The following is a 22,548-nucleotide window of genomic DNA, read 5'->3' as shown; positions in this document are numbered from 1 at the left end:
TCGATTTACTGCGAGTAATTATATTAAAAATCTTATTTGTAAAACTATAGTTCTTCCTCATACAAATTACTGTAATATCTTAATGTTAAACTATACTGATAAAAAATTATATACACGACAAAAGATACATTATAAAGCAATAAGAGCAATACGAGGAGTAAATCAAGTACACTAGCATTCTAATAATGTTAGAGACATTGAATTGGCTATCGATCCGACTATTCGTTTTCAAAATTAAATATAGACTCCTGCTTGATTATTTAAATGAATGAGTTCTATCTATTAATAATATTTATGATACCAGAAACTAAAATTTGTTAAAAATTGCGCATACTAGAACGTACACCGCACGAATTATTAAAAGAAAATCGTTTAAAAATATTTAAAATAAAATTAAAACTATATATTAAAGATGAAATTGATTATCTGTATAAATTGTAATTTTATACCAAAGTATTACGTTGTATATTTGTGAAATTGCTGTAAATAGCTGATGCTAAATAATAAATGATTTATTATCATTATTGCTCTACTATTTCTAACAAAATTTAAATTAACTTATTTTGTATTCATTTGTCACTTTATTGTCTACAACAGCTAATTAATGCACATTTATAAAATGAATTTTGTTGGAGCAAATATTTTATTTATAACATAATAAGAGATAAATTTCAATGGTTTTATTTTCCAAGTATATAATTCTACTATCATAAGATATTAAATCATTTTTATTATTTATTCAGATAAATAAATAGACATAGGGAAAGATAATCAATTGTTTCAGCAATAGAATTTTATATCTCTTCGCAATATGCACAGGCAATAAAACAATATGCATGCGTATTGTTCTATTCGATCACGAGGTCGTGGATTTTCAATGAATGTGCTTGCTTCGCAATTTTTCTAAAGTGCTTCAAGTTAACAATGCGAAGAATTATCAGCCAGAGGAATTATAAACAAAAGACATTCATTATTGAACCAGAAAATGTCAATAAACGATTCATTAATGTGAAATATTACGGATTTGCGGTTTAATTGTACACTATCTACTGTACTAATATTAAACGAGTTAATATGACTCGTTGGCGTCATTGGATTAGGTCAATTGCCAATTAATGAGATATCCAATCAGTACTTTTGATGGTGCTCATTGTTAGGAAGATAAATATTTAAGAAGAATGTATTTTATTTAAAATTATAAATTTTCAGATAAAACCAAAAAAATGTAGTCTAATGTTTTTTTAAATTTTTTAATCCTTCAATATACTATCAATTATTTGGCATTAATAATTAATATAAAAAAATTTTCAATCTGACTAATGATAGTTTATTTCGGAATAAGTATATGCAAATATTTATTAATGAAATATAATTTAATTTTAACACATAACTATACATCACATGTAAACAAATCCACAAGCTGTCATGTTAGTCAGTCATTCAATAAAAAGTTATTTTCATTATTTTTTTCAACAAAAAAAATTTTTTTTCAATTTCTTTTTATTTTTCTTCTATGGGAAAAAATCAGAAACATTAACATGGTATTTGATTTTTAAGTTTTATGAAGAATTAAAAGAGAACAAGGCCCTAACACAAAAAAACCTTTGAAAAAAAAATATATATCATGATAAAATATTTTCCTTTACAATTTTTTCTAGACTGAAAAGTAAAATTTTTCTCTACTTATTCGATCCTGCAGAAAATCAAGAAAAACTGTTAAACAAAATTAATATTTTTATCTGTTTTTTTATGTGTTTAAAATTAAATTCTTCATTTACAAAATAAAATATATATAAATTTTTTTTTCATATTTTTTCACGTTAAAGTTACAATTTATACAATAATAATTATTATCTTGTATTACAAGTACTTCCATTTATATTGGGGATATTATAGAACTTAAAACGTTAATCTTTGTAGTCGAGAAAGTTAAATTCTACTACAAGCCTGATAATAATCATAAGGTACCATAAACTTCTCTCCCCACAAACGATAAGCGTTCAAAGCTGTTTGGCAACTTATTAGATTTTTGTTTGTCACTGAGGTTTGTAGGTCTTTAATTCTTGTAACTAATCGTATAACTGAAACAACTTACCAGTATATATCTACTTTCACAATCTGTAACATACTTATATATTTGTAATACTTAAATATTACACAGAATCTGTAATACTTAAACATATTTATACAAATCTTTTCGAATTTAATATTATTATTTGTATAAAGATATGTAACATTTCGTTTCTGTAGATTCTCACTTTGCATGAAAAATTATTAAAGCTTTTATAAGATCAAAACTGTCTGAGTTCAGTTGAAAATACGTTACTACTATCATATTTGATCAAGTTTGCATGTGACATGCAATTTATGAATTCTAAGGAATTCATCTACATCAAACTCAATAAATAAGTACTTAACACATTTCGATAACGTTTGATAACTTTTTTCGCATCACTAGTAGGACAAACATTTACTTTTCTTTTAAAAAATGCTAATTTACTCTGATCATAAATTATTTATAATCTAATTTACAAAGATATTTTTTGCGTCTCTATAAAATATAGAAGAGTAAAAACAACATGAAAAATATTCAACCGATAAAATATGTATATAATTTTAAATCACACTGAATATTAATTTTCTTCAATCAAAATATTTTCATAGAACATAAGCAATAACTACTTTTGTTGTCGGTATTTTTATGCTCCTACGCTCCTCGAGTACTTTGTTTTTTATAAAAATAAATAAAAAAAATTAGAAAAACGGTAGACCCTGAAGGCTATCCATGCAACTTCCCGCTCATTTCATACCTAGGTGCTTAAAATTGCACTAATGATGTTTTTGAGCTCTCCGAGCTCAAAAATACTATTTATGTGTTATTTTGAGCTCTCTGAGCTTAAAGAGATAACTTTTTATGCTTTTGAGCTCTTCGAGCTCAAAGGTCTGATAGAAGTTTGATAAAACACAATTTTTAAAATTTTTAAGCCGCAATAACTTTTGAATAAATGAACCGATTTTTACGCTGTTGGCGGCGATCGACGTGGTTTTTTTATGTCAAGAGCTGATTAGTTTTTAGAATTGATTGGTAGAGTCGTTTAAAAGTTATTCCAAAAAATGTCGGAGTTATGTTGAAAAAACACTTGTTTCCAAATATTTCGTCGAGGATATCTCTCGAACCAATCAACCGATTTTTACGTTCTAGGCAGCAATCGACGCAGTTTTTTAAGTTATAAAAATTATTCTATTTCATCGAAAACGATCCGATAAGAAATGTCGAAGTTATGTGAAAAAAATACTTTTTTCGGTTTTCTTTCGTTCACGCTATCTCTCGAACGAAGAATATATGGCGAGGCTTTCGCCTACCTCCGAAGAGGCCGTTTCCTGGGCTAAAAAGAGCTATACACGCACGTATATTTATCCTACCCTCACATAGGAAATACACAGCCAAGTTTGCCGGCAATTAAAAACCCTGCCCTCAAGCATTTACGCTATCATAGGACAGATGTGAATTGAGTTGAATTTAATGTCAATCTGTCCTCGTACTCAGTTAACTGTATCAACCCATTCAACGACTGCGTTAGCCTGATCGGTAATATAATGACAACCCGACCAGTTACCAGCGGGGCCCATGCGAGGAGGTGCAGCCGTAAGACCTGTTTGAGCCATAACACTTATCCCCCCTTACAAGAGTCTCGTTCGTTCGTCTGTCTAGTCTAGTCCCCGAATCTTTGAGCTTACCTGCGTTGCCAAATAATTTTGACAACGTCACGAGGCCTTGCTCAGATATCTCTCGAACGAATCAACCGATATTGACCGGATTAGCGGTGATCGACGTGGTTTGTCAAGGTTAAGGGCGGATTAGTTTTTGGAGTTGATCGATCGAGCCGTTTAAAAGTTATTCAAAAAAACTACTTTTAAAAATGATTTTTTTCTTATTTTTTTTGAGATTGTTCAAAATTTCTCAAAATCTATCGGTCCGAATCGGTTCAAATTCTCAGAAAATCTAAGTTTGAAGGAACCCTTTAGAACGCCGTTTGGTTGGTTCCGATCGGTTTAGTCGTTTAAAAGTTATAATCGATTCATATACTTACACACACACACACACACACACACACACACACACACACACACACACACACACACACACACACACACACACACACATACATACATGCATACAGCCGCACGGGCACCATTGCGGGGATAGTCAGGGAAGCTTCCTGTGACCTTCAAACGTCGAGATCTGATAGAAACTCGGACATTGCAAAACGGGGTGAAAACAATAACTTCCCGATTCTTGAAAATCTTCGATTTTCTTAGCGGGAAGTTAAAAATTTTGTATTTTTGTTGAATAATAAGTTTTACGCTCTTACATTAATCCTAATAGATATTTAAGTACGAGCTAATACACTTTTAAAAAAAAAAAAAAAAAAAAGAAACCGACAAAAAAAACATGTGTACACAAAAAAAATCGATCCGCGTCCCGAGAGTAAAGTAATAAGGGTAACCTTTTCTTGTAAATAGTGCTCCGTCTTTCTGCAACAATTAACTACTCAACCCTGTTATTTATCGGGTGATCTCATTAAGGAAGTATCCAAGCTTGGTGGGCATATTGATGTTATATAGCTACATGCATGCAAAGGAGCACTAATTATAACATACCATGTCTCGAGAAGAGCTAGATATGCGAAGCACGCTATAATCAACCCCTCGCACTACCACTTTGAATTATGGATTTAGCATCGATCTTCACTACTTGTTTTGTCTATGAGTATTTGAGTTTTATTTCGCTAATTTACTGTGTCAATCACCAAGCACACATCCGACTCGATTGTTTTCAAGTAAAAATTGTACTACACAGCATTACCGAAGATAACATTACCGAAAAAAAAATTTTCTGTAATGGACTGATACGTAAATGTATGTATAGGCATATCAAAAAATTCAATGTGGCCTGATACAGTCTGATATTTCCATATGCAAGTTCTCATTAGTTTTGATATGCCTATTGTGGCCTGATATGAAAATTGACCATAAGAGGCTATATATGGGTGATTCTCTGTAAGGAAGTTTTTTGCTGTCCCAGGCATTTTTTTATTAGAAAAATTGTTATTTTGTTACTAAAAAAAATTTATTACGAAAGTAAAAAAACATTTCTATTTGGAGCATTGAAAACTAAAATGGAATAAATTTTGGTTTTTTTGCTATAAATTCGTAAACCACCGAAATGTCAGTCCCCTGGGCTGTCCCAGTCCCAAAATTAAAACTTTAACATTAAATTTTAAGTTATTCGTCAATAATATATAGTTTGATCCATAATGTTTATAAACTTAATTAGTTAACTAACAATCTTCTTCAATGAAAAGTACCGAAAGTTAATTTGTTTTATTAAATTCATTAAACCAAAGTTTGTCCCAGGCATTTTAAGATCAGTCCCCTGCCAGAAGTACAAAGCCAAAAAAAAAAATCTAGCGTGTTATTTTACCTTTTATAAGGTTTATAAGGATCTAACTAGCCGTAAGTTAATAACCATAGGGCTGTTAGCGCTTTATCGCCATTTTATTTAGTGTCAAAGCACCATTTTTTCTGGAAATATGTGTCTGGGCCACTTCAAAACTCAGTCCCCTGGCAACTATTTTTGTTTATAATTTATTTATAAAATTGGATCCATAAGTCTTAATATTATTCTAATTAATGTAAACATTCATTGAGAATTTAAAAAGTTGAATGCATTGAAATAGTTTGCTTGATTTTTCTCAATTTGATAAAAAAAAATCAGTCCCCTGGCAGTCAGTCCCCTGTCATGTTATATGGCAAAAGATAAATAAATTTCGAAAAAGCAAAAATTAATTCGGCTGTTTATTTATTATAATTAAGCTGATAGTTTTGTAGCCCTTGTTAATTTTTTTTCTAATAAAATCAAAAATAATTTGGTCGGACAATTTTATACAGATTTAAGACGTCCTTACAGAGAATAACCCATATAAGAATGTAATAACATATCTGGCTTGATATGGCTAGATATATTCTGATTTGACTTGATATGAATATGTTAGGCTTGGCGTGGTCATAAATGCTCATATCTAATTTTTTGACCAAGATAGTGTTTAACATCTCCGACGGAAGGCGCACACTGATAGAATAATTTGTTTATAGTTAAAAATATTTGTTAATATTTAACAAATCATTTATTAGAGACCACTTTTTAGTATTAAACAAATATTTCTTAGTATTTAAAATGATTTGTTTGTATTTAATAAATCTGATGTTCATTTATTAAATATTAATAAATCTTTTTAAATACTAAGAAATATTTGTTAGGGACTAAAAAGTGGTATCTAATAAATGATTTGTTAAGAATTAATAAATATTTTTAATTATAAACAAATCTTTTTATCAGTGCATAATCGTTAAATCGTTTTCTTACAAGAGAGTTAAAAGTTTGAACTAAAAAAGCACGTTTGATGTTACTTCATAGTTTAATCAACTACTAAAATATTTTTTATCTACAATGCTATGATAATTAATGTAAACCTTTTCAAAAAAATTAGGAAAACGGTCGACCCTAAAATCTATCCGTGCAACTTCCCGCAAATTTCATATCTAACCGCTCAAAATTGCATTTATAACGTTTTTGAGCTCTTCGAGCTCAAAAGTCTGATAGAACTATAATAAAACACTATTTTACGAATTTTCAAACCTAAATAACTTTTGAATGAATGAACCGATTTTTACTCGGTTGGTGGCATTTGACGCAATTTTTTAAGCTTCATGAAGAATCTTTAAGTTCAAATTGATCGAACACGGAATTTCGAAATAATTCCGAAAAAACATTTTTTTCGGTTTTCTTTCGTCAACGATAACTCACAAACGAATCAACCGATTTTGACCAGCTTGGTGGCAATCGACGTGGTTTTTTGAGGTTCAAAGCTGATTAGTTTTTGGAATCGATTGATAAAGCTGTTCAAAAGTTATTCCAAAATAACCACAGTTGGGGAAAAAAATTTTTTTCATTGTTTTTTTAAGATTTCTCAAAATCTATAGGTTCGAATCAGTCCAAATTGTATTCAAAATCTAAGTTTGGTCAAGTCCTTTTGAATGGAGTCAACCGCGATGAAATCGGTCAAGCCGTTCAAAAGTTATGAAAGGTTTACACACACACACACACACACACACACACACACACACACACACACACACACACACACACACACACACACACACACACACACGCATGCAGACACCATCGCGGGAATAGTTAGAGAAGCTTCCTAGGACGTCAGAACGTCAAGATTTGATGAAAACTCGATTTTCAAAAAACGAGGTAAAATCAATAACTTCCCGATTTTGGAAAATTTTTAATTTTCTTAGCGGGAAGTTAAAAATTAGGTAAACTGTTGACCCAAAAGGCCATCCCTGCAACTTCCCGCTAATTCCGTATCTAAGCGCTCAAAATTGCACTTATGACGTTTTTGAGTTCTCCGAGTGGAAAGTTAATAATGAAAAAAGTATAATTAATCATGATTATTTGTTTCACATATAGTCTAATGTGGTTTTAAATATAAAATACCATATATGATTAGTATATCATATATGATTGGTATATCATATATGATTAGATCAGGGCCGACATAAGTATATCAGCTTCATTCAATACAACAGGTATTGATTGAATTAATTGATTTTCTTCCTTAGAAACAAAAGAAAAAAAAACATCGTTAGGTTTTATTTTTCGTAAAATAAAATTCTTCATATCTACAATTTAGTCGTTGAATGAAATTAAATGCCACTTATTTTATTTATCTATTCATTAGAACATTCCCCAGCAGTCTCTCTAATCCTCTACCCAAAGTTGTTTGTTTAATTTCTATATCTAAATTTCAAATAAGCGAACATATCACCACTGAAATTTAGGTGTCATTAAAGTACTCTGCAACTAATCAATTTCAATGGATGTTATATACTAAAATGTGTGCGTGTGTCTATAAACATAAATATAAATTATATGGATTGCTATTAGACCACAGTCTCTAATTGGTTAAATTATTATTAAATCATCTTTATAATGAAAGGTTGCATTGAAAATTGTTGAATATCGATGGACACTATAATTTATTATCTATTATGCAAGCCATTTCGTGTAATTGTTTACCAATGATATTTTCCCACTTGATAAATTATTCTGGTACTTTGATAGTCTATCCATTTATATAATAACTAATAACTCTAGGTCTCGATAAGCTCTATTAGTCGGAAAATCAATTTTTGATGAATATTGATAATTTCTATTTGGATATTATAAAGCTCTTTTTCAAGTAACGGATTACTTTCACAAACAAAAAAAATTTTAATTCATCATTTGTCAGTAGAATGAAATCCGACTCAGTGAAAATAGTAAATTTATTAAGGGGAACACCACTGTGATGATCGAAAAAAAAAAAAGGTGATTTTCGGGAATTTTTTTGATAGGGAAAATAAAGGAATTTGGGAATCGGGTTTTTTTTTATTTTATTAAGGGTACATTAAAGATTATTATCCTAAATTTTTATTGAAAAATATTTAATTATTACAAAGTTATTAACAATCTCGTCGAGCACTGGAGAAAATTTCCCCCCTCCACGGTTGGTTCGATAACTCAAAAACAGATCACCTGAAAATAAAAACCCAAATTGCTTTTCAATCATTAAGAATGTAGTTATCGTCGCACGTACGGAATTTGAAAAATTTTTATTTTAAAGATTTTTTTAGCTGTGTTAAAACAAAAAAAAAACAGTGAGAATAGTGAGAAAATTTCCAATCAGTCGCCATTTTTTTAAAAATTAAAATTTTCAAAATTCCGTACGCGCGACGATAACTACATCCTTACTGATTAAAAAGCAATTTGGGTTTTTATTTTCAGATGATCCGTTTTTGAGTTATCGAACCGACCATGGAGGGGGAAATTTTTTCTAATGCTCTACGAGATTGTTAATTACTTTGTAATAATTAAATATTTTTTAATAAAAATTTAGGGTAATAATCTTTAACGTACCTTTAATAAAATAAAAAAAATCCGATCCCCAAATTCCTTCATTTTTCCTATAAAAAAAATTCCCAAAAATCACCTCTTTTTTTTTATCGTCACAACGGTGTTCCCCCTTAATATCATCAGTGGTTTATTTACGAAACTTCCCTAGTTCACAGCAGCTAATATTTAATAAAACTAGAAAATTGAGCGCGCTTTACGCGCTTTTATCAAAATGTTTATTATCGACAATTTAATTAATCGATCACGGAAAATAATGTGCAGTATCATTTACTACAAGATTGCAGTAAATGTTTCTGTAGTTACAAATATCATATAAGTGATAACAGTTACTAAATATGCGTCAAATTTTACTAAGTCAATAAGTTGAATTTACTCCAATCTTGCGGTAAATTCTACTGCACACTGCAATAACAAATACTCTACGTGGGAGTTGAAAGTACTACAGAAGGAACCGTTCCCGCTATTTCGCCAATATAGGGTTAGTCTCTTGTTAGTATACTCGTTTATTATAGCGTCTCATAAATAATCATCTGTAAATAAAATACTAAACGTCACACTGATAGAAGGATTTGTTTATAGTTAAAAATATTTGTTAATATTTAACAAATCATTTATTAGAGACCACTTTTTAGACTTTAACAAATATTTATTAGTATTTAAAAAGATTTATTAATATTTAATAAATTAATATTAGATTTATTAAATACAAACAAATTATTTTAAATACTAAGAAATATTTGTTTAATACTAAAAACTGGTCTCTAATAAATGATTTCTTAATTATTAACAAATATTTTTTAATACAAATAAATCCTTCTATTTTTATAAAAATTAAAAATTAAAAAAAAAATTAGGAAAACGGTTGACCCTAAAGGCCATCCCTGCAACTTCCCGCTAATTCCGTTAATACCTAGCCGCTTTTTTGAGCTCTTCGAGCTCAAAAGTACAATCTGTGTGTTGTTTTAAGCTCTCCGAGCTCAAAAGATACCTTTTTTCTATGCTTTTGAGCTCTTTGAGCTCAAAAGTCTGATAGAAGTTTCATGGAACACTATTTTTGAATGTTCATACCGCAATAACTTTTGAATGAATGAACCGATTTTTACGCGGTTGGCGGCATTCTACGTAGTTTTTAAGCCTTATAAATAATTTCTAAGTTTCAATTGGTCAAACTAGAAATTTCGGAGTAACTCTGAAACACTTTTTCGGTTTTCTTTCGTTCACGATATCTCTCGAACGAATCAACCGATTTTGACCGGATTAGCGCCGATCGGCGTGGTTTTTTGACGTTAAGAGCTGATTAGTTTTGAAATTGATCGATCGAGCCGTTTAAAAGATATTCCAAAAAAACCACTTTCAAAAATGATTTTTTTCTAATTTTTTTTGAGATTTTTCAAAATTTCTCAAAATCTATCGGTCCGAATCGGTTCAAATTCTCAGGAAATCTAAGTTTGGCGAAGCTCTTTCGAATGGCACCAACCGCGATGAAATCGGTTCAACCGTTCAAAAGTTATAAGTGATTCACATACTTACACACACACACACACACACACACACACACACACACACACACACACACACACACACACACACACACACACACACACACACACACACACACACACACACACACACACACACACACACACACACACACACACACACACACACACACACACACACACACACACACACACACACACACACACACACACACACACACACACACACACACAGACATAGTGACAACCTCGCGGGGATAGTCAGGGAAGCTTCCTGTGACCTTCAAACGTCGAGATCTGATGAAAACTCGATTTTTGCAAAACGGGGTGAAAACAATAACTTCCCGATTTTTGAAAATCTGAGATTTTTAGCGGGAAGTTAAAAATACAGACATTTTTTTTAAATTCATACTTTTTTAAAACCTAAATATATTTAGGGTAATTATGTACAAGTAGGGTCCACCCTATTTTTGGCCATATCTAGGTGCAGCATTAACATTATTTAATTTTTTTTTTATTCTGTTTGTTTTTACGACGTATATATGATAAAAAATGTCATGAGAGAAAAAAATAAAGATTTCGACAGCTTTTTTGCCATCAAAAGTTGGAAAAAAAATTGGCTCTCATTTTTTTGGATAAAGTTTCTATTTCATCTTTTTTGATGTTTTTAATATATTTTTTTTTTTTTTTTTTGAAAAATACCTAAAAACGAAAGATTAAAAAATGATCAATTTGATCAAAAAAATATTATGGCCCAGCATGGATGAACCCCACTTGTAAATAATTACCATATTTATTATATATAAATAACTCAGTAAGTAATTTTTAATTATAAACTATAAAAATTTTAGATTATATACCGTTTATTTTTATGCAATTGGTTAACCGCATATTAAGTAAATTGAACTACAATTGGAGTTACAAATACCGCATGCTGTAGCATATCTTACTTTTTACTACAGTTAACGCTTAACTACAATATTGGAGTAAATCTATCCACAGTTTGGAGTTGTCTCAGGTCATACTACAGCCTGCGGTAAATGGAACTACTGTTGTTGTTGCCACTACCACAATTTATTTTCCGTGATATTTTGTCAAATTTTAATCATTAATATTTAACCGTTGCATAGTCATCGTTGCTATGGTAACCGTTGCCAAAGTAGTTATCATAGCAACGGAAAGCGACAACAATGAAAATGTCACATCAACTTTTTAATAAAGGATTATTTTTGTATTTATAAATGTTTAAAAAAATTTTCACAATGTGAAGAAATCGGTATAATGCAAAAAAATTCATTTATAAAAAAATATATTTTACATAAGGTAAAGAACCCAGTTCATGTTAACTGACCTTTTAAGAATGCCAGTTGATGTTTGATGTTAAATTAAAATATTTATTAGAAAACTTTACTTAGAAAAGAATAAATACTATGACTCTCAAATTGAAAGCAATTCATCACTTTTGACGTTATTTATGGCAATTATAAAATAATTGAAGTTAACAAATATTAAATTTTAATTGAAAAAGTAATTAAACTTCTCAAAAATAAAAATTTTCACAATTTTTTATTTTTATTTTGATTTATGACAATGATTTCGATCAATTTTTAACTTCCCACTAAAAATCGAAGATTTTCAAAAATCGGGAAGTTATTGTTTTTACCCCGTTTTTTGAAAATCGAGTTTTCATCAAATCTTGACGTTCTGAGGTCCTAGGAAGCTTCTCTGACTATTCCCGCGATGGTGTCCGCGTGTCTGTGTGTGTGTGTGTGTGTGTGTGTGTGTGTGTGTGTGTGTGTGTGTGTGTGTGTGTGTGTGTGTGTGTGTGTGTGTGTGTGTGTGTGTGTGTGTGTGTGTGTGTGTGTGTGTGTGTGTGTGTGTGTGTGTGTGAGAGACTATGTGACTCGCTTATAACTTTTGAACAACTAAACCGATCGGAATCTACTAAACGACGTTCTAAAGAGTTCCCTCAAACTTAGATTTCCTGTGAATTTGAACCGATTCGGACCGATAGATTTTGAGAAATTTTGAAAAATCTCAAAAAAAAATGAGAAAAAAATTTTTTTTGAAAGTGGTTTTTTTGGAATAACTTTTAAACAGCTTTATCGATCAACTTCAAAAACTAATCCGCTTTTAAGCTTAAAAAACGACGCCGATCGTCGCTTATCCGGTCAAAATCGGTTGATTCGTTCGAGAGATATCGTGAACGAAAGAAAACCGAAAAAAGTGTTTTTTTGACATAACCGTCATTTCTTCTCGGATCGTTTTTGATGATAAAAAATAATTTTTAAAGTTAAAAAAACTGCGTCGATCGCCGTCAAGAACGTAGAAATCGGTTGATTGGTTCGAGAGATATCCTTGATAAAACATTTTGAAACAAGCGTTTTTTTAACATAACTCCGACATTTTTTGAAATAACTTTTAAACGGCTGCGCTGATCAATTTCAAAAACTAATCAGCTATCAGCATGAAAAAATTACGTCGATCGCCGTCAAGCCGGTCAAAATTGGTCAATTCGTTCAAGAGATATCATGAACGAAAGAAAACCGAAAAAAATGTTTTTTTGGAATTACTCCAAATTTCCTAGTCTTATCAATTCAAACGTGAAGATTCTTCATGAAACTAAAAAAATTGCGTCAAATGCTGCCAACAGCGTGAAAATTGGTTGATTCATTCAAAAGTTAGTGCGGTTTGAAAATTAAAAAAATATTGTTCTATGAAACTTCTACCAGTCTTTTGAGCTCGAAGAGTAATATAATAGTTAATTCCATTTACCATCATTTACTAATCTATATATTTGATATAATCGTTCGTAAGGAGTAAACTACAGTCGTGTGTCGGAGCTGACACACAATTTTTTTTTTTTTTTTTCTTTAACTGTTCAAAGAAAATGAATAAAATGTGATGTAGTTATAAACTCTGTGAAGTATATTGATTATCAATACAATAATTATTCAAAATCTAACAATGTTTTAATTTTTTCAATAATCATCATTGCTCAAAATAATTTTTCTTGAATGAAAAATTTAAAATTGGTCCATTATAACAAAGGTTGAATAAAAATTTTAAATATTTTTAATACAAAATAATATTAAAAACAATCACTATTACAATATTTTTTTTTGAGAGAGTTTTTTTTTATTCGCAAGTAAATTTCTTAAATTAATATGAACTGAATAATTCGAAACAAGAGTAAAATACAAAAAAAAATCCTCAATTCATACTTCGATTCCAACATCAATTTTCTAAAGACAAGCCAAATTTTTTATAACACGTTAAAAGATCTTCAATTTAGTTTTTATAGTTCAGAATTAATCACAATCTCAACATTAATAAAACAATTAGTAATCTGACAGACAAGAAGTAATGGGCATAAGTAGTAGCTGTTTATTGGTAAATTGCTTTATATATATACATCAAACCTCACGTAAGAGTTGACACATCCGAAAAGCACGTTTCCATCTCAGAAAATTAAAATAAACCACCATACTTTTTTATTTTCTCAAGCAGGCAGACTCTATTAGTTTTATGTAAAAAAGAATTTAATTTCATGAAAACTATATAATTACTGAAAATGAATAATTGATTTAATTAAAAATAATTCTTAGTTATATTCGACAAAGTGAAAGAAAAGTTTTTAACACGCCACTTCACTTAAGTCTTTCATCAAGTCAACTGTACACCGCTAATCGATAATTATCAGCTATAAATAAGCCATAATTAATTAAAAAAAAAAAAAAGAAAAGAAATAAGATTAACCCTTGAATAAAATACAATGATTATCCTACAAGCGTTAATAAATATTCCTATAAATAAGAACCTTTGTCTACCCTTTTCTCTATACTCTGTATTTTTTGCCCTTACGGTTGGTCCTATCTCACTTGATTAACATCGACTGGATCTTGCAGACGGCAATACTTTACCTTTGTCTTGGATACCGTTTGCATTACATGGTAAATAACTGGTAACAACTACTAGTTTTTCTTGTTTAACTTACTTACCACAGAATACATTTTTCTCTCTTGCTCGCTCACTCTTACTTTCAGTGTCCTACTCAGTCGCTTAACCCTTTATCAACGCAACCCTCCCTCTTATATTTGAGAGCCGATTTCTCGAGCGCCGCTATAATCAAGAGAGCTTTCACTCTATCGGGTAGGCGGAATGGGCTCGGCTAGTTGGATAGCGTGCAAACCTACTGAGACGGTGATGTCGGCATGCAACCCTCTAACCGCTATCATCAACACTGTCATCTCATGAAATAGATCATGAAATAATATTATGCTACAGACATTGCATGATGCAACTTAAACCTTCAAACTTCATATGATGCTTACTTTTCATTTATTCATTCATTCATTCATTCATCTAGACCAATCATTATTTTATTCTTTATTTATGTTTAAATTGATTCGTTTATAAACACTTTATAGTAAGTTACTATTATTTTTAAATAATGTTCAATTTTTAAAGAAAAAGGTACATTTTTGTTTGCCGATTCAAGATTTTTAATAGTTTTTAATATTAATAACAATAACTATTTCAATATGAAAAAAAAAAAATTAGATATGCTCTGATTTAAAATTTATATTAGCTCTTACTGCATAGAATCGGTTATAGCGATCCGAAAAAAATTTTTCTGACATGGTCTGATAAATTCATATATATCCATATTAAAAAATTTTCTAAATCCACATGTGGTCTGACATGTCCATATTAGAATATATCTGGCTTGACATGTTCTGATATAACTTAATATCCCCATATTACATGGTGATATGGTTGTATATAGTTTTTCGGATAGACGTAGTATTAACAATTTCCAACAGAGGTCGCATGATCGCTAAATCGTCTCCGTAGACGAGAGTTGTTTGAGGACTTAATTTTTAGAGTAAAAATATACTATTTCTTAATTTTTTCTACGCAGTAAAAAATTTTGTGTCATTGCGTCCAAAAATTTTGTGTTATAAATTTTTATTGCACACATTTATTGGAAATATACAAAAAAAATTAGGAAAACGGATGACCCTGAAGGCCATCCCTGCAACTTCCCGCTAATTCCATACTTAGGCGCTTAAAATCGCACCAATGACGTTTTTGAGCTCTTCGAGCTCAAAAATACAATTTATGGGTTATTTTGAGCTCTCCAAGCTCAAAGAGATTGTTTTCCTATGCTTTTGAGCTGCTCAAAACTCTGATAGGGATTTGATGACACTATTTTTTGAATTTTTAAACCGCAATAACTTTTGAATGAATAACCGATTTTCACGCGGTTGGCAGCATTCGACGTAGTTTTTTAAGCCTCACAAAGAATTTCAAATTTTGAATTGATCGCGCTAGAAATTTCGGAGTTATTCCGAAAAAACACTTTGTTCGGTTTTCTTTCGTTCACGATATCTCTCGAACGAATCAACCGATTTTGACCGGACTGGTGGCGATCGACGTGGTTTTTTTGAGGTTAAAAGCTGATTAGTTTTTGGAATTGAACCATCAAGCCGTTTAAAAGTTATTCCAAAAAAACCACATTTAAAAAAAAATTTTTTTTCAGTTTTTTGAAGATTTCTCAAAATCTATTGATCTGAATCGGTCCAAATAGTTTTCAAAATCTAAGTTTAGTCAAGCCCTTTCGAATGGCACCAACCGCGATGAAATCGGTCAAGCCGTTCAAAAGTTATAAGCGGTTCACATACTTTCACACACACACACACACACACACACACACACACACACACACACACACACACACACACACACACACACACACACACACACACACACACACATACAGACACACATACATACATACATACATACAGATCTGATGAAAACTCGGTTTTTGCAAAACGGGGTGAAAACAATAACTTCCCGATTTTTGAAAATCTTCGATTTTCGTAGCGGGAAGTTAAAAATTTACTGTATTAGAATATTTTTTCCGAGAAGATTTGATAATTTATTCGATTATTATCTTCATATAAATTTTATTATCTGAACTATGGATTCTATCGTACACATTGAAATATGTAAATACTAATTCAATTATTATGTGAGCTATTGAATCGCTTTTCTGAGAGTTAAATTTATTTTTTTTTTTTACTTATTTAGAAGTAGTAAGAATAATTGTAATTGACAGAAAAATATTTGAACAAATATCAAATGTAAAGATCAAAAAACAAATTCCAAATACTTATTCAAAATCCAAATATTCTTGTTGCATTGTTACTTAAAGTAAAACGAGAACAACCGTCTATCTTTTCAATAGAGAAATTCTGAAACACGTATCTAAAACTTGTCATTCTAGCGTATATTATGTTACACGGATAATGTGGTACAAACAGCTCTTTGACAGATAACTCTGATCGATATATCTACAAAAACTCACGTTAAAAAAGCAACAGGAAAAAACCAATTAACCATTAAGTGATCTGACTTTTTATATGCTAAAATAGATCGTTTAATGGCTGTTTAAGTGCCAATATATTTAAATGATCATACATGAAAACTGTTTTAGTGAATTCCCATATTATTGAAAATTAATGATAAAGTATTATAGGCTACAACAATCGTCAATTAAAGTTACTGAAAGGTAATATTTGAAATGTAGTAGTTGAGGTTTTATTGGTGTTATAGAAAACAAGGTAATTACAAGGGAACCACAAGTTAGTGAGAAAGTGGTAAGGGTTTACTTTTGGAAATAACCGGTACGGGATATAGTGAAACTAAAATCGCAGACACACAGATTTGAACACAGAATTACGATGGTGGATTAACCACCGCGGGGCTTCATGACTGAATTTATGCTGGGCGTTAAGAGTCCGATGCATCGCTAGAAAACCGCATCAACCACTGAGTCCTGTGGCTTAGCGGAAGGCTCTATTCATACCAGGACACCACATTGGTAAAGCTCCTACCACAAATTATCCTTCAGATTTTTTATTTTTCTGCGACACGTGTACTTGGGTTAATTAATTATATTTATTTACCCATCATTATTTCCTTGTAAATAACAATTACTAAGGATACATAATCTTGCTTATTTTTTATTTAAGAATTTATAATTTTTATTGTGGTCTATTTCTTCGAAGTACTTTCCGTTTTATGATTTTTTTTAAATGCTACACCGAAATTTTCCACTATTAATAATCCTGGGAAGACGTCGAAATTAATATAATCCTGAACATCAATAAGAATTCTTATCAATTGTGTTCCTTAATAGAACGCCCGATGGATTGATCAGATATCCATCTCTCATTCTTAATAAAACTTTCATATCTTCGAAAACAATTTTCCGATTGTAATTTAATTTTACAGAAAGATTAAACTTAACTTTCTGAACTGTATTGGTTACTTAAAATAGATAAGAAAAATATATTTTATCACTTACTTTATCTTTATCTCAATTCTAATTTAAATATCATTGTACCGGATATCGTATCAAGTTGTATATTTAGGATATACTTGTAATTTGGTCTCAAATAACTTAAAAAACTGAAATTGAATTAATAAAAGTAATGATAAAGTGAAAATTAAGTAGGGTGCGATGTCCCCTACAAAAACTTATATAATAAGGTTCGATATATCCGTATGTGACCGTTTGAAAAAATTTAGTATGTTTATATATAATTGCTGATACATTCTAATATGCCTATGCCCACATATGGCCTGATGTGACTTGATATATCCATCTATGATAATTGTTTCAAAAGTAGTCGTTGAAAACCTCCAACGAAGTGCGCATGATCAATGAATCGTTTCTTTACAAGAGAGGTAAACTTTAGGTGTCAAATAACAAAATAAATATCATTTTTTTACTGTTCTAGAGTTTTTGTTTTAATCAACGACTATCTTTTATTATCTATCTTATATCTTATATCTTATATCGACTATTTTATATCAATTATTGTCTAATTCAACATAATACTTGACGTATACATTCTCTAACCTAACAGAATCAGGCTACATATGACCATAATAGACCATAGATGGCCAGATATGAAAATCACCAAATTAAAAATTTTAATGTGCCGTCCACTATATAAAATATACCATGGTCTTAATTATTTATAATCTTCTGTATTTTGCAAAAATTTGACAAGTATTTATTCTAATTATATTTTAATCAATTAATATTTTCTATACTAATAAAACTATTTTTGGAACCATAAATTTTAAATTAATTCAGATATCGTTAAATAATATTTTTCGTCAAACCAATAGTAGTATTAAATCATTATAAGTACTGAAGAAATCAATGAAAACAATTATTTCACCAGCTAGTTCAGTCGTTCAAAAGTTATAAGCGAGTCACATAGTCACACACACACACACACACACACACACACACACACACACACACACACACACACACACACACACACACACACACACACACACATACAGACATAGTGACAACCTCGCGGGGATAGTCAGGGAAGCTTCCTGTGACCTTCAAACGTCGAGATCTCATGAAAACTCGATTTTTGTAAAACGGGGTGAAAACAATAACTTCTCGATTTTTGAAAATCTTCGATTTTCTTAGCGGGAAGTTAAAAATATACGGATCAAAAGAAAATCAAAATTGATAAGTACTTTGTTGATATTCATGCACAGTAAGATTGAATTTTATTCTAAAATGTCTTTCTTAGTGAAACTCTTGTACGAGTGCCATAGGCGTTAGTCTTCTCCGCCAACCCTTAGCCTGACCAGACTACTCATAATACTCGCTTTGATCTTACTTTCATTGAGGGCCTTTTTCATGCCACATTTTCCGGGTAAAAATAAGTCAAAACCACAGCATGTCTCTTTTCTTCTGCTTCTCTTTAATTTATATTTATATACATATAGTGAAAAGGGAAGTAGATTAATGAACAATAATTGATAAATGTAAGCATAACCTTATATGGACATTTAGATAAAATAAAATATCGTTTAAGCATACAAATAGCTATTTTTATTACTCATAAAATAAAATTTTATATTTAAAGTACCTCTTAAAACAAAAATTAAAAGTTGGATAAGTGGTTTGATGATTATTCTCAAAGCTTTTTTCATTTTATTCTCATACTCAACAAGCTCTCATGTATCATTTTATCGTCACAAAAGAACAAATAACTAATTGCGTACTACTGTTGAGCATTCAAGTACTTTTTGTTCACTCAACAATTTTTATTCATTGTGTTTTCACAAAAACATTAACTACTTTGATGTGGCAATCTCATTACAAACTTTAATATCTCAGTCGAATTAATATGAAACAGCTAACAATTTATTAACATGAACATTTGATTTTTATGCCACAAAAAATTTCATTTTAATTCCGTTAAAAATTTTAATTAAACTTTATAAAAGTGCCTTTTATTTATCTTTGTATATTTGCGAGTCATACTAGAATATTATTTAACATTAGAGATATGATGCTCTTAATAATCACTCCGTAAAAAATATTTTCACAGAGTCTGTTATGTCCATATAAAATTTTGATAAATTTTGATATGCCAATATATAGCCTGATATAAAAATCACAATAAATTATTTATTTATTTCCATTTATAGCCTAATATAGTAATGCATGGCAAGTTCAAGCCATTATCACAAAATTGACAGCATCAAAAAATTTTTTCACGGGATCACAACAAAGTCAGTCAATGGAGATAGTGAAGATAACGAGTTAAAGTTTAAATGAAATGGTTATTAAATATTAAAATAAATAAAAGTGGCGATTGTAGTTGTCAGAAAAGCATATATTAAAATAACGGTTCAATAAATACAAATGTAATGCAACAAAAGTAAAAGTAAACCCGGTTTTTTTTATTTGTTTAGAATGCAAATTAAATACAAAAAGTATTGTTCAAAAACGAGACTATATCACGAGATAGTAAAAAACAAACAAACAAACAAACAAACGAAAAAATATTTTTATTCATGCAATTGTTTCCTCGAATTTTTATTAGTGAATATAGGTGCTTTTTTTTTTCTCCCAGTATAGCGATGATTTTTCATGAATACAGAAGAAGGGATACTGCTCGTGGAACTAATCCCATTAGTTCAAGTGGCAAATCCAATCGGGAACGAGAGAACGTTTCTGCTTGGCAATAGTTTGAACCACTTGACCTCACGTACATTATCCTGCAGCAGTAGAGAGTCACTATTGAAAGTCATGAATGGAATACTGACAATGATGTGCTGTATACTGTAAGCGAATGATACTCAGTCGCGCTACTGAGGATACAAAAATCACAATAAAACACCCACTATCTACAAGTGATATTAAGAGTATATAATGTGTATTAAAATTATTTCATTTAAAGAATGTTACTTCCGTTAGATAATAAATAATTGTTGGATTCTCTGAGCAAAAATAATTCCCAGTTACAAAACTTTCAGTTTTATATTTTAGATATTTTGTTCTTAGAAATATTTATTTTAGAAAACGACTCCTTATAAAACATGTGTTTTACTAAGAACAATACAGAGGAATAGACCTCACAATAAAATAGTTTTGACATCATAGTTAACTATAAGACTAATTAGTCCGCAACTAAACTCTGTCAAAGTAACGACACTTTTTTCGATACGATTCTTTTAGAATAAAGATTCTGTTTGAATCACTCTATATTTTGATAATACTATATCGCGTTCCAGATGCCATAAGGGCGTATACCGGCAAAAGGTCCCGGTGAAAAGCCATAAGGGTGTATAAAAAATTCTTTTTCGGGAATGAACGTAGTTTCGTCCGAAATGTACAGAAATGCAAAAAAAAAATTTATACGCCCTTATGGCTCCTGGGACCCACCTCGGATGCCATAAGGGCATATAATAAAAATTCTGTTTTTTTTTTTCTAAGTCCAAGAAAATTTTTAGTTAGGAGAAAACTTTTTTTTTGTATTTCTGCACGTTTCATACAAAAATACGTCGATTCCCAAAAAAAAATTTTTTTGATACGTTCTTATGGCATCCGAGGTGGGTCCCGGGAGCCATAAGGGCGTATAAAAAAATTTTTTTTCGGGAATCGATGTATTTTTGTCCGAAATGTGCAGAAATGCAAAAAAAAAATTTATACGCCCTTATGGCATCTGTAACGCGATATTTTTCTCATTATTTATTATCATTCTTATCCATAACTTCATACAATAATTGTCATTCAGGATCGTTAAAATTAACAAATAAATAAATTATCAAAAATAAGATAAGTTTACAATTTTGAAATGCAAAATTATCAAAGTGATCATATTAAAAATCTAGTCCTGAATTACGATGTTACAATTTTAATTTTTCCTACAAATTTTTTAAGGTATAAGTATTTTGCAAAATCGTGGTTTTTAAATTTCGATGAATTTTCGTTCTACAAAAAAAATCTTAAAATTGATTTACTATTAATTTTTTTTAACATTTTTCAAAAATTCATATTTTTGAAAAAACAAAAAGAACAGTTCCACAAATTTCAGGATCTTTTAAGATTGGTATAAGGTAGTACATAAATAATTTGAGCCAAAAATTTATTGTCAACGGTCAATTTTGACAATTTTCAAAAATTCAAAATTTCACAAATTAGAGATTTAAAAAAATTTTTTTTTGGAATTTTTTTTTTTATAATAGTCCCAAGTATTCCCTTTGAAACTTACTTAATGTGATTTTTTTAATTGCAATAGTTTTCGACATTTTTAAAACATAAGTTTAAAAAATATGGAAAATAGTGAAATTTTGGATTTTGCATAACTTTTGAAAAAAATTTTTTTAATTTTTTTCCTTTGGCAGAACTTCGTTATAAGATAAAAGAAAACTTCTGAGAAAAATTTGTCCAAATCGAAAGGGGTCGAGTCCAACTATTGGTCGATTTGACGTGGAATGACCCAAATAAAAACATTATAATAATAATTAAAATGAAATATTATTAAAAATAATAAATTAAATTTTTAATAATTAAATATAAAAAGGGTTCATAAAAATATTTTCTTTACAAAAATGTATTTATTTCTAAATTCATTTATTTTGGGAGTGAATGCGGAGTGAATTTTATTATTAATAAAA

General features: G+C 30.0%; 1 protein-coding gene and 1 long non-coding RNA gene across 3 annotated transcripts in view; one reads left to right on the top strand and one right to left on the bottom strand.

Annotated features, from left to right (window-relative positions):
• LOC123271586 (neural cell adhesion molecule 2-like) overlaps positions 1-22,548 on the top strand; it is a 449,338-nt gene that overhangs the window by 254,954 nt on the left and 171,836 nt on the right. The window lies entirely within an intron of this gene.
• On the bottom strand, positions 1,927-21,346 carry LOC123271664. Its single transcript, XR_006510946.1, has 3 exons — positions 21,148-21,346; positions 17,545-17,549; positions 1,927-1,936 (listed from the first exon to the last, which is right to left on the bottom strand). It is a non-coding gene; the product is annotated as an uncharacterized LOC123271664 (long non-coding RNA).

This window comes from Cotesia glomerata, linkage group LG1 (genome assembly GCF_020080835.1).
Source record: "Cotesia glomerata isolate CgM1 linkage group LG1, MPM_Cglom_v2.3, whole genome shotgun sequence".
Lineage (NCBI taxonomy): Eukaryota > Metazoa > Arthropoda > Insecta > Hymenoptera > Braconidae > Cotesia > Cotesia glomerata.
Note: the sequence above shows the minus strand (reverse complement) of the source record. Positions and strands in the feature narration are given on the sequence as shown.